The sequence below is a fragment of the Anolis carolinensis genome, unplaced genomic scaffold (assembly GCF_035594765.1).
Source record: "Anolis carolinensis isolate JA03-04 unplaced genomic scaffold, rAnoCar3.1.pri scaffold_11, whole genome shotgun sequence".
In the NCBI taxonomy this organism is placed as follows: Eukaryota; Metazoa; Chordata; class Lepidosauria; order Squamata; family Dactyloidae; genus Anolis; species Anolis carolinensis.
In genome coordinates, this window is record NW_026943822.1 from 11135921 (window position 1) to 11149746 (window position 13826).

The window sequence follows — 13826 nt, forward strand, 5'->3', positions numbered from 1 at the left end:
CTCCATCCGCCGCCTTCCCGCCTCACAGAGAGACACCAGGCCTGAGCTGAGGCGAGGCGGCGGCGGCCATTTCCCCCCTCCGTCTTCCTCCTCCTCCTCCTCGGCCTCCTTCCCCCTCGCCCCCTCCCATTGGCTGAGCCCGTGACGCCCCTTTTGCTGAGGGGCAAAAGGAAAGGGCCTGAATGGTGGGAGATTGGGTGATTTGCAAAAGCTTTTTTTTCCTAACGAAAAAAACGACGACATAATGAAAAACGGCCTCTCGCGATTCGAAACCGCGATATCCAGACGTGTGGACAACCAATGCTTCAAAATTGCTTCAAAACAAACGAAAATAACGAATTAATAACGGTTAACGGGGAAAACGAATTATTTGAGCAAGCCTAGTATTTACTGTATATACTCGAGTATAAGCCTAGTTTTTCAGCCCTTTTTTTAAGACTGAAAAAGCCCCCCTCGGCTAATACTTGGGTGAGGGTCCTGGATGGTTTATATTTTGGTCAGCTTATACTCAAGAATATGTGGTACATTTATTATTTTACTCTATTATTATTGGTATTATTACATTTATTATTTTTGTCTACTATTGTTGCTACTATTACATTTATTTTACTCTATTTTTATTATTATTAATACATTTATTATTTCACTCTGACCTTATTATTATTGCATTTATTATTTTACTCTATTATTACATGTATTACTTTCCTGTATTTATTATTATTATTATTACATGTATTATTTTACTCTATTATTATTAAAAGGATACATGAGCACATTTACATTGAAGAAGATGAGAATAATGATTTGATCAGAGTTGGACAGACATATCTTAAATTAGAGCTTTATGTAAATATTCAAAAACATGTAACCCACTGATGCCTCAATTAATGTAACTGTATTGGTATCTATTTTTATTTCTGAAATTTACTACCCTTGGCTTATACTGGAGTCAATTTTTCCCAGTTTTTTTGTGGTAAAATTAGGTGCCTCGGCTTATATTCGGGTCGGCTTATACTTGAGTATATACGGTATATCCTTTCTGGGTGGGGGGGGGGAGTAGTGTGAGAATTAATATTCCCTTTCTCCCTCTTCCCAAAGTCCTCCCTGACTTACTGAATAGTGTATGAGGTCTCAGCCCATCCTTTTTTTGCAGAATCATAGGAGTTGTAGTTTGAGGAGACCCTAGCTCTCTTTGGCAGAGAAGGATAAAGCTCTTGTGCAAACTTCAACTCCTGTGATTCCATAACATTGAACCATAGCCATGAAAGTGCCATTAAGCTGCATTCATTCTAGGGTGTAGATGCACCCACAAATTAACAAATATTATTTCTATCTGTACCTTTAAGAATGGGGAAGAAATATCTTCCTTGTGAAGAGGCGGAAGTGGATAGAGCCTAATAAACTCTGTGGCTTTGCCATATCATGCTTATGGCCCCATCTACACTGACCATTTAATGCAGTTTGAAGATATTTTACAAGGTCTTTTGCCTTCTCTGCCAAATAGTGCTGGTTTTTCAACAAACGACACCTTCCATGATGCCTTATGAAAAGGAGAAGGTGGGCAGAGCCACATAAACTCTGTGGCTTCACCACATCATGCTTAGGTAAAGGTTTCTCCTGACATTAAGTCCAGTTGTGTCTGACTCTAAGGGTTGGTGCTCACCTCAATTTCTAAGCCGAAGATATTCTTTTTACAGCTTTGTTACCCCCAAAATAATTTACTGTTCAGGTTACATTTGGTTCATTAATTCCACACTTTGACCAAAACAGTTATATCACACAAATGACATTCAATAATAATAATAACAACAACAATAATGTATATATAGTTCACATTTTGTAATTAGTTCTAGTGCTGTTAAGAGAAAGCCTAGTATTTGTTTTCATTTTACACAAATAGAAGACAAAAACCTTGCTGCAAATCCAATTTATTCCTTAATTTAGGGTGCAACAACAAAATTTCCGGTGGGAATGCATTTATTTCCTCAAAAAGGTTGATTAATACAGGTTAAAAAGCCTTTTCAAGTTTTACAAAATTAATACCATGTTTAATTATATGAGATTAAAATTTCATTGCACATTAAACTTAATTGGTGCAGATGGGGAGCAGAGGTTAAAACCTCTGCGCCAGTTACCTTTTGTGCTGTTTCAATACCTAATAACTTTGCAGGTTTTAAATTATAATTCCTGACAATATTGAACAAGTTTCCTACATGTTTTAATTTTACCTTCATAATCTTTTGATGTTAGGGCTTTGCAAGAGTTCCCAAGGTCATAATCCTAAGCAATGAAGAGAACCAAAACAGATATTATGGTAAAATCTTAATATTATTAAATTATGGGAAAGATCCTATCGGAATTGCATTAGCTTGGGGAACCAGAATTGACTTGCCATATTCAAGTATAAGAACATAAGGACCTGGTTCCTGTGAGTGACAAGCCAGTTCTGGAATGGCAGGGAAGAAAATGATTGGCTTGTTAAAGGTTATGGTGCACAATTTGACAATGTTAAGCATGATGTGGAGCCTCCGGTGGTGCAGCAGATTAAACCGCTGATCTGCTGAACTTGCTGACTGAAAGGTTGGTGGTTCAAATCCAGAGAGCAGAGTGAGCTCCCACTATTAGCCCCAGCTTCAGTAGGGATAGTAACGGCGCTCCATGCAGTCATGCTGGCCACATGACCTTGGAGGTGTCTTTGGCTTAGAAATGGAGATGAGCACCAACCCCCAAAGTCAGGCACGACTGGATTTAATGTCAGGGGAAAACCTTTATCTTCACTTATTATTACATATAGTTGTGCATTCAGCTGAAGATTTGCTGTCTTGATTCAGTTGGACAACTCTGCTATTGCATACCATGTTTCCCCGAAAATAAGACAGTGTCTTATATTAATTTTTGCTCCCAAAGATGTTCTAGGTCTTATTTTCAGGGGATGTCTTATTTTTCCATGAAGAAGAAGACCGCTGGGAGAGGTCATCCGGAGTTTTGGAGGGTGTTGCCATCTCTACGCAGATGACATGCAAATCCACTACTCGTTCCCATCTGACTCCAAGGAAGCCCCTCGGATGCTGAACCAGTGCCTGGCCGCTGTGGCGGACTGGATGAGGAGGAACAAGCTGAGAATCAATCCTGACAAGACAGAGGCCCTCCTGGTCAGTCGCTCGTCGGATCGGGGTCTTGGGTGGCAACCTGTGCTGGACGGGGTTGCACTCCCCCTGAAATCACAGGTCCGCAGTTTGGGGGTCCTCCTGGATTCAGCGTTGACGCTTGAGGCGCAGGTGTCGGCGGTGGCCGGGAGAGCCTTTGCACAACTCAAACTTGTGCGCCAACTGCGACCATACCTAGTGAAGTCTGACTTGACCACGGTGGTCCATGCCTTAGTTACCTCTAGACTGGACTACTGTAATGCACTCTACGTGGGGCTTCCCTTGAAGACGGCCCGGAAATTACAATTGGTCCAACACTCGGCTGCCAGATTAATAACGGGGGCAAGTTACAGGGAGAGATCTACTCCCTTATTTAAGGAGCTTCACTGGCTGCCGTTCATCTTCCGGTCCCAATTCAAGGTGCAGACCATCACTTATAAAGCCCTAAACGGTTTGGGACCCACCTACCTTCGTGACCGTATCTCCCACTATAAACCTGCCCGATCTCTCCGATCATCTGGGGAGGCCCTCCTTACGCCACTGCCTATATCCCAGGCCCGCCTTGTGGGTACTAGGGAGAGGGCCTTTTCTGTTGTGGCCCCTCGACTATGGAATTCACTGCCCATTGAGATTAGGCAAGCTCCCACTCTATTAGCTTTTAAAAAAGATTTAAAAACATGGCTCTTCCGTTGTGCTTTTGGAGAGTAACTGTTATTTATTCCTTTTCTTGCTCCTCTCCAACATCTTTCCTCTAGATGGTTCCACTTTCGTATGTCCCTGCTCCCCGTGGTCTCCATTCCCTTTATCTTTCTCACCCGAGTTTTTATCTTTGTATTCATGCGGCCGGCCCTTGTTTTTACTGTTTCTTTGATTTGCGTTGTAGTGTATATTGTATATATTGTATATATTGTATATTATTACTTATCGTATTGTTTAATTGCTCTATGTTATGTTGTATTTATACTTTGTTATATTGTTTTGCTCTGGGCATGGCCCCATGTAAGCCACCCCGAGTCCCCGTTGGGGAGATGGTGGCGGGGTATAAATAAAGTTTTTTTATTATTATTATTATTATTATTATTAATTCACATTTATTGTTGAACAAAAAAATGAACATTTATTATATACTGTACAGTAGTTGTCATCACAAACCAGCATAACCAGACAAACTGTAAATCCTATCAAGAATTTCTTGTTATTATTTATTATTTATTTACAGCATTTATATTCCGCCCTTCTCACCCCGAAGGGGACTCAGGGCAGATCACATTACACATATAGGAAAACATTCAATGCCTTTTAACACAGAACAAAGACAGACAAACATAGGCTCCGAGCGGGCCTCGAACTCATGACCTCCTGGTCAGAGTGATTCATTGCAGTGATTCATTGCAGCTGCTCTCCAGCCTGCGCCACAGCCCGAGCTACCATTATTTCCATGTACAACACTCTGGTATGTACATTTACCAATCCTGCATGCTCTGGTGTTCTGTTTGTTGGGCATGCTTCCAAACAAAAACTTTGCTAGGTCTTACTTTTGGGGGAGGCCTTATATTTAGCAATTCAGCAAAACCTCTACTAGGTCTTATTTTCTGGGGATGTCTTATTTTAGGGGAAACAGGGTAATATACATACTAGTGCTTGAAGGAACCTCATGTAGAACCTAAATCAATGTATTGTGGAGTACATTTGGCTTTAAGCAGAAAGGATGTTGACCTGGATGGATGAAGTCATTTCCTGCTCCATTTTCTGCAACGGTTGGACAGACTTTCAGCAGCCAGAAGAAAAGTCGGGCTTGAATTCAAGGCAAAAGTAGAACGTTGCCTCAATTATCAGGCTATGAAAGAAAGGAAGAAACAACAACAAAATGTATATCAGAGGGCACAAGATGTTATGATAACTGGCATTGACCAGAAGTTTGTTGCTTCATGGTAAAGTATTTACTTAGGTGATCCCTTGTAGACCGAGGATGATGGTCCTCCAAACGTAGTGTCTTGGTGGTTGGTCCGTAGGTGGCTGTGGAGCCCAATTCTTGATCTGCATGTTCTCCTGCAGTGAAGACATCAGTTTCCAAAAGGAAGCTGGTCCCAGTCAGGGTTGGCTTGACACACCTTCCTTTTGGAACATTTCTCCCTTAAGCCCTCCATTCGTGCCTCTTCAAATTCTGCAGCACTGCTGGTCACAGCTGGCCTCCTATTAGAGCGCTCAAGGGCCAGGGCTTCCCAGTTCTCAGTGACTATGCCACAGTTTTTAAGGTTGGCTTTAAGCCCATCTTCAGAGTATCAGGGAATCAAAGACAGGGCAAGAGCAACCTTTAGGAAACCCTCAAGATGGTGTTACTCGTGTGACTCATTTTTTGACAACATCTTATTTTCATTCACTCATGTAAGATTTCCTCCACATGGAAACCATTTGGCATTTGGATTCAGTAAAAGTGGTCATGGAGCACACAGACTGTGAACGCATCCACACAAATCACTTGTCCAGAATTTCACTAGCCTACCCGAAATGGGCCTTAACTCTAGTTGCATGAGGCATTTGGAATGGCATCTCCCAGAATGCAATGAATCTGGGAATCCAAAAATATCTTTTCCTACTTCTGCGAAGAAGAGATTGTGAACCGAAACTCTACACTTGTAATGCTGGGAGGAAGGAATCTGTCGCTACGGTCGTGAAAACCTCTGAACAGAAATGAGGACCAGCATTTTTCTCCATGTCTTTGGTGAGTAGTCAGGTGGTATTTTCTCTCTCACGTTCTCCCTCTCTCTCATTCTCAGCATGAAACGATGGTTCTCTGGCAGGACTATCTGGAAAATTCTGATATACATTTTGTTGTTGTTTCTTCCTCCCTTTCGTAGCCTGATAATTGAGGCAGAATCCCCTTGTCTTTAAAATGCCATATATTCCCCACCTGGCAAAGGACTCCGACAACTCCAGATAAATACCCTGTAGACACGCGGACAGAGAAACCACTGTAATTGCCTTCATAATGACTCTCAGACATCAAAGGGAGGAAAATAATGGTATTTAACACTGTTTCCATTCTTTCGCTGAAATGTAATTTTATAGAGTTATTGTCAGGCGGTGTGGTGACTGTACAAGCAAAACTGTCATATCCTCCTCATATTAATTAGCTGCCTATGAAAGGTCTGGGAGAGGATTGCAAAGTTCTCCTCCTTTCCGATGGGCTGAGATCCAGGCAGAAACTTACAAGCACAGCGGCCTGATTAACACAAGAACTTGGAATGGGATTTCCCCAGGAGTGTGTCGACACGCATTTTGAAGAATCAATTAATTAGCACTCCAAACAATCCCATTCATGGGTTAATGACAGCCGAGGAAACTTCCATCAAGGGTGGTCAGGAACTTCCCAAAATCCCCAAAAGCAAGGTAGATTTATTATTTTAAAAGTGTTGCGTGTCTGAAGTGGGAGGAATCCTTTTCATCCCTGTCAGGGACTGCATTCCTTGGTCAATGGAAAATGTGGCTAGGAGACCATGACTGCAGCTGCACCAAGGCCAGTGCAAGTTTTCATTTGTAATTCATTTTTCATTTGTAATTCATTAGATTCATATGTACAAAGTTATATTAAGAAACACTAAGCAATATATATATATATATATAGGTGCCCCGGTGGCAAAGTGTGTTAAAGCTGGGTTGCTGAACTTGCAGACCGAAAGGTCGCAGGTTCAAATCCTGGGAGCAGAGTGAACGCCCGCTGTTAGCTCCAGCTTCTGCCAACTTAGCAGTTCGAAAACATGCCAATGTGAGTAGATCAATAGGTCTGGCGGGAAGGTAATGGCGCTCCATGCAGTCATGCCGGCCACATGACCTTGGAGGTGTCTACGGACAACGCCAGCTCTTCGGCTTAGAAATGGAGATGAGCACCAACCCCCAGAGTCAGACATGACTGGACTTAAAGTCAGGGGAAACCTTTACCTTTACCTTTAAGCAAAAAATCTTAAGATTCAAAACATTGATCTATGACTTTTGGATGAGTTATGTAAGTCTCATAAATGGCTCCAGGTCTTTGTCACGTAATGCTGACTTGGAGGCAATGCAACTCCTCTGTTTTAAAAGTAACTTCTCCAACTTGGAAAGGGAAAACCCAAGTGCTTTAATGTGGGAAGTGAGCAGAATTCTGGGAAATGTAGTTTAGGGCAAGCTCTTTTGAATTCTCTGCCACATGGGTTTTCAACTTCCCAAACTTCATTTCCCAGAATTCTGCTTACCGCTTTTTGTGTCTCCTCCTTTCATAACACTCAGCAACATATTTTTGACCATTTTTAATAGTTTGATTAAATATATTGTTTCATCCCCAGCACATTGCCACTCAATGCATATGCATGCACATAAAATTGAATCAAGACTTGGCTGTGAATTTATTTTTCTGTGTGTGCTGTCTATGGAAAATAAGTGTAGTGTTTGTATCCTGTGTGTAATATTAGCTGACTCAACATTGAGTTCAATTCTGCTGCTTCTTAGGTTTTGTTTTAAAGGGTTCAGGGTAAGAACTTGTCATTCATTCATGTATCAAGACCCGAGGAACTAGACCAGGCATGGGCAAACTTGGGTCCTCCAGATGTTTTGGACTTCAGCTCCCATCATTCCTGGCAGCCTGGGAGCCCCCGGTGACACAGCGGGTTAAACTTCTGAGCTGCTGAACTTGTGGACCTAAAGGTCGCAGGTTCGAATTCGGGGAGTGGAGTGAGCACCAGCTGTTAGCCCCAGCTTCTGCCAACCTAGCAGTTCGAAAACATGCAAATGTGAGTAGATCAATAGGTACCGCTCTGGCGGGAAGGTAACGGCACTCCACGCAGTCATGCCAGTGGCCACATGACCTTGGAGGAGTCTATGGACAATGCCAGCTCTTCGGCTTAGAAATGGAGATGAGCACCAACCCCCAGAGTGTGAGTAGATCAATAGGTACTGCTCCGACGGGAAGGTAATGGTGCTCCATGCAGTCATGCCAGCCACATGACCTTGGAGGTGTCTATGGACAATGCCGACTCTTCGGCTCAGAAATGGAGATAAGCACTAACCCCCAGAGTCGGACACAACTGGACAATGTCAGGGGAAAACCTTTACTTAAAATGACTCTACATTACACTAATGCAATGTAAATCTATATGCAGATCAGTTATGTCATGCTAGTGCGACACCGCTCTTCTGAACAATGTGTAACTCATTCCATATATGCCAGTGAGCTTGCTTATCTACTACACAACACAGAATGCACAATCGCTGCTTCTGCATTCAATAGTGACACAATATCCAACATAATGCAACTGCATGTGAAATAGAGCCACTGCCACAAGTAAGCTCAAGAAATGGTGAAATGAATGTGACAATTGGACAATAGCCAAATAAATGTGTTTCTAACTTCATGTGCAACAGAACCTATCCACGTACATGAAATAATCCCCGCAGTGGTCTAAATGTTACTTCTCACTTTGGCTCTGTCTTTGCCTTTTTTCCCTCCAGCAAAACTGATGGTGCGATGTGCCTTTAATATTTCTGGACCCCACCACCCCCATCCTCTTTCTTTCAAATTGTGATTGCCAAGTTAGCTGTCAGGGCTTGTTACAGACTTATACTGGGAATGAGCGCATCCTTATTTTGCTAATCAGCTTCCCTCCATATCTGCATGCTCATTTTCTGATACCTGATGAGGCGACAAGGTCACTGGGCATACAAGTACTTATTTGAAGACTTACATGCGAGTGAGATAGAGGTTAGTTGGGTCTATCAGATCTGTCAATCAATTAATGAAAATTATTGAACAAGGACACAGTGGGGGGAAGAAAGCGAGCAGAAGAAATGAAAACGTCCAGGGTGAGACACTACAGGCAAAGCCACCGATCGGATGCCATGTGGTGACTTTTGAGTTGCCGTTTTGGGAGAAGGGGGAGAGATGCCTTTATTAATGATGGAAGACAGAAATAGATGTATAATTTGTGAGTCTCGATTGATACAAATGGAAGCCAATCAGATGAGTCTTTGATTTCCCACCCTAACCTCCTGCACTGATGGTACTTCACATTATTCCCTTTTTAACCATAAGTAAAGGTAAAGGTTTTCCCTTGACATTAAGTCTAGTCGTGTTCGACTTTATTTATTTATTTATTTATTTATTTATTTATTTATTTATTGGACTTGTACTACTCCCAATTTGGCTCAGAGCGGTTTATAGAAAAAAGATTAAACAATACAATTGGCTTTAAATAACAATAATAACAGAACATAACCCCAAGTTTTTCACCCATCGAAAGCTTGTCGGAAGAGAAAGGTTTTACAGGCTTTCTGAAAGGCAAGTAGGTCTCGGATAGTTCAAATTTCAACTGGCAAGGCATTCTATAAATGAGGGGCTACAATCAAGAAGGCTCTTTGCCTAGTAGAAGACAAATGATAGGTCCGGATGTTAGGGACTTCAAGCAAATTTTGGTCTTTAGACCAAAATAATCTCAGGGGTTGGTAGGGGGGCACTAACTTTGAGAGTTAGTGCTCATCTCCATTTCTAAGCCAAAGAGCCAGCATTGTCCATAGACTCCTCCAAGGTCATGTGGCCGGTATGACTACATGGAGCGCTGTGACCTTCCCTATTGATCTACTCATATTTTCATGTTTTCGATCTGCTAGGTTGGCAGAAGCTGGGGCTAAGAATGGGAGCTCACCCCACTCCCCGGATTTGAACCACTGACCTTTTGGACAACAGGTTCAGCAGCTCAGCGCTTTAATACACTTTGCCACTGGGGACTCAAGTTACCGGGGCCAAAATGGTGACAGGAAATTGTTATTGAGTTGTAGTGTGTGGTGGAAAGGAACAACAACCCTGTTTTGTAATTTCATACATAGGGAGTAACATAATTTTCAAACAAACGTTAATATGGTTGGATTTGGGAGGTTTTTGTAGAACTGAAAATGGTTTCTAGAGCTGCAAAGGTGGCATCCAAGGTCCTGGATCCCTCAGTAGATACCCTGTTTCCCTGAAAATAAGACAGTGTCTTATATTAATTTGGGGGAGGCCTTATACAGTAGAGTCTCACTTATCCAACATAAACGGGCCGGCAGAACGTTGGATAAGCGAATATGTTGGATAATAAGGAGAGATTAAGAAAAAACCCTATTAAACATCAAAATAGGTTATGATTTTACAAATTAAGCACCAAAACATCATGTTATACAACAAATTTGACAGAAAAGGTAGTTCATTACACATTCATGCTACCCTGTTTCCCCTAAAACAAGACATCACCAGAAAATAAGACCTAGTAGAGGTTTTGCTGAATTGCTAAATATAAGGCCTCCCCGAAAGTAAGACCTAGCAAAGTTTTTGTTTGGAAGCATGCCCAACGAACAGAACACCCGAGCATGTAGGATTGGTAAATGTATGTACCATAGATTGTTGTACATGGAAATAATGGTAGTAACAAGAAATTCTTGATAGGAATCACAGTTTGTCTGGTTATGCTGGTTTGTGATGACAACTACTGTACAGTATATCATAAATGTTCATTTTTTTGTTCAACAATAAATGTGAATTCTTCTTCATGGAAAAATAAGACATCCCCTGAAAATAAGACCTAGCGCATCTTTGGGAGCAAAAATTAATATAAGACACTGTCTTATTTTCAGGGAAACACAGTATGTAGTAATTACTGTATTTATGAATTTAGCACCAAAATATCACAATGCATTGAAAACATTGACTACAAAAATGTGTTGGATAATCCAGAAAGTTGGATAAGTGAGACTCTACTGTATTTAGCAATTCAGCAAAACCTCTACTAGGTCTTATTTTCAGGGGATGTCTTATTTTTGGGGAAACTGTACTTTCCCGACTCTAGTCTAGCGAGGCAAATCAAACATTTTATTTATTTATTTACAGTATTTATATTCCTCCCTTCTCACCCAAAAGGGGACTCAGGGTGGATCACATTACACATATAGGCAAACATTCAATGCCATAACATAGAACAGAGACAGAGACAGACGCAGGCACCGGGGCTGGCCTCGAACTCATGACCTCTTGGTCAGAGTGATTTGTTGCAGCTGGCTGCTAACCAGCCTGCGCCACAGCCCGATTTAAAATGGTAAAAGACTGGGCAATGGTGCGAGGAGTGCATAATTAAAAATCTGATGATGTAGATCAGGGGTCCCCAAACTATGGCCCAGGGGCCACATGCAGCCCTCCAAGGTCATTTACCTGGCCCCCACCCTCAGTTTTATAATAAAATATATTGTATAATAATATAATGTAATACAATATAACACTAATAATAATACCATATAATAGTATTAATTATATATTATATATTACTAATAATATTACAGTATAGTGGTATAGTTCAATATAGTAATATATAATGCTAATAGTGTGCTATGCTAATAATATAATATATTGTATGTACATATAATTTGTAAGCCACTCTGAGTCCCCTTTGGGGTGAGAAGGGTGTGATACAAATGTAGTAAATAAATATAGTAAATAATAAATAAATAAATACATTTTAGACTTAGGCTCACTCAAAGTCTGAAATGACTTGAAGGCACACAACAACAACAATCCTAATTAACTTGACTATCTCATTGGCCAGAAGCAGGCCCACACTTCCCATTGAAATCCTGATAAATGTATGTTGGTTAAAATTGTTTTTATTTTTAAATATTGTATTACTCTTTCATTGTTCTTGTTGTTGTTGTTTTTGCACTACAAATAAGACATGGGCAGTGTGCATCAGAATTTGTTTGTATTTTTTAATGATAATTTGGCCCTTCAACAGTCTGAAGAATTGTAGACTGGCCCTATATTTAAAAAGTTTGGGGACCCCTGATGTAGATAATAAAGTGCCATAGTATAATGGGAGAAATTCGGAGGTGGGATAAGCAGGAGAAACGAATGACCAAATAAAAGGGTGAAAAACAACACATCAGGCCCAATAATGATCAGTAACGAGGGGGTTGTTCTTATGATCAGTTATTGAAGGCACACTGGAAGAGCCAGGTTTTAAAATCTTCCTTAAAGGCTGCTAGGGTGGGGGCTTGCCTGATCTCCCTGGGAAGGGAGTTCCAAAGATTGAAGAGATCGCATGGGTTCATAGGGGAAAATGCGGTCACAAAGGGAGGCGGGTCCCAAACCGTTCAGGGCTTTGTGGGTAATAACCTGCACCTTGAATTGGGACCAGAAAAGGATGGGCAGCCATTGAAGGCCTGTTTACACCACACTCACAATATGAAACTGAAACAAAAACCTAACCAATACTATTGCTATCACACTTTTTACAAGTATCACATGTTCCACATGAATAAGAGGTCTCCATTTCTAGACTCTGAAGATGGGACAAGCAGAAATAGTGCTTCAATGTCCTTATCGGTTGCAAACCATCCAACATTTTAATTGCCCACGATGCGTGCTAATGTAGCGTTGCTCCAGAATGGTGGGAGATTTAAATGATGGAGAGGAATTATAATAAATATCCCCAGAACACCTTGGAGAGGAGTCAGAATGCAAATGCAATTAAGAAACATTTCTCAGGTGACTCTGCATGGACTGCAATGGTAGCGAGGCTTCTGATTACTCTTCTGCACATTCGGCGGCTACAGTTGCAACCTATGCATGGAGGAAAGAGGCTCTGTTATTTTTTTCCATTTCCATGCACCGGCCAAAGGCAAAGTCAGGTCTTCAGTCATACATTTGGAAAACTGGAATGAGAAAAAGGGGACGGCGCATATGTGTGCTGCTGAGATGAATACCTATAAATCTATGGCAGATATAAATAGCAAATCCAAGCAGAACTAAAGCCGGGTGCACAAAAACTGACTTTAAAGGTTCGCTATCACTGCGGTACATGGTGTCCCTGGCACAAGACAAGAGTATCCTGTTTATCAGTACAAAAAGAAATAATTTATAACTTGATCCACGGGGGGAAAGAGAAGGGGAAATGGAGGAACAGAAAACATACAGCACTCACCCGGAAAATAATAATAAAAAAGGCATGAGCAGGGTGTTTGCCAATATGTTTGTGTGAATGAAAGATAGTGGAGATGGGGGGGTGGGAAGGGGGAGGAATGAAAAAAGCCGAAGCAGAGAGATACTGACACCAAATCTCTGCAAAGCGTTCAAAATTCTCCAGCTGCCATGCTTTTAATTTGCTACCGTTCTAATTAAAATGCAAATTAAATTTATAATTAGCATCAGCGCTTTCTAAAGAAACCTTCCTTGTGCACGGTGTCGGCATATGGGAAGCTGGTATGGTGGAAAGTTTTGTCAAAACAGAAGAGACACAAATGGATGGGTTAAAAAACGAGGGAGGGGGATTAGAAGGAGAAAGGAGGAGGAAAGGACAAAAATATAGCAAGGGGGGCTGATTTCAAAGGGCAGGAGTGTGGTGGTGGTGGTGGTGGTGGTGGGGGTCCCGTGTTGCAACAAAGAGGTTGCTGAATCTTCGAGATTCGTTGAGGAGTTACTTTGTGTTGAATCGAGTGTCAAGGGGTCATATTGCGTGTCACTGGTGTTGTATAGAGTATGCCAAACAGGCAAAAAGGGGTCACGGCTTCTAATCAAAAAGTCCGGGGCCCAAAATTAACCATTGCTTTTCGCCCAGATAATTCATTTTAAAAAATGATGGGAAATGAAGCACTCAGGAGCCTGGTCCCGACTCTAGGCACTCGTGGGATGTG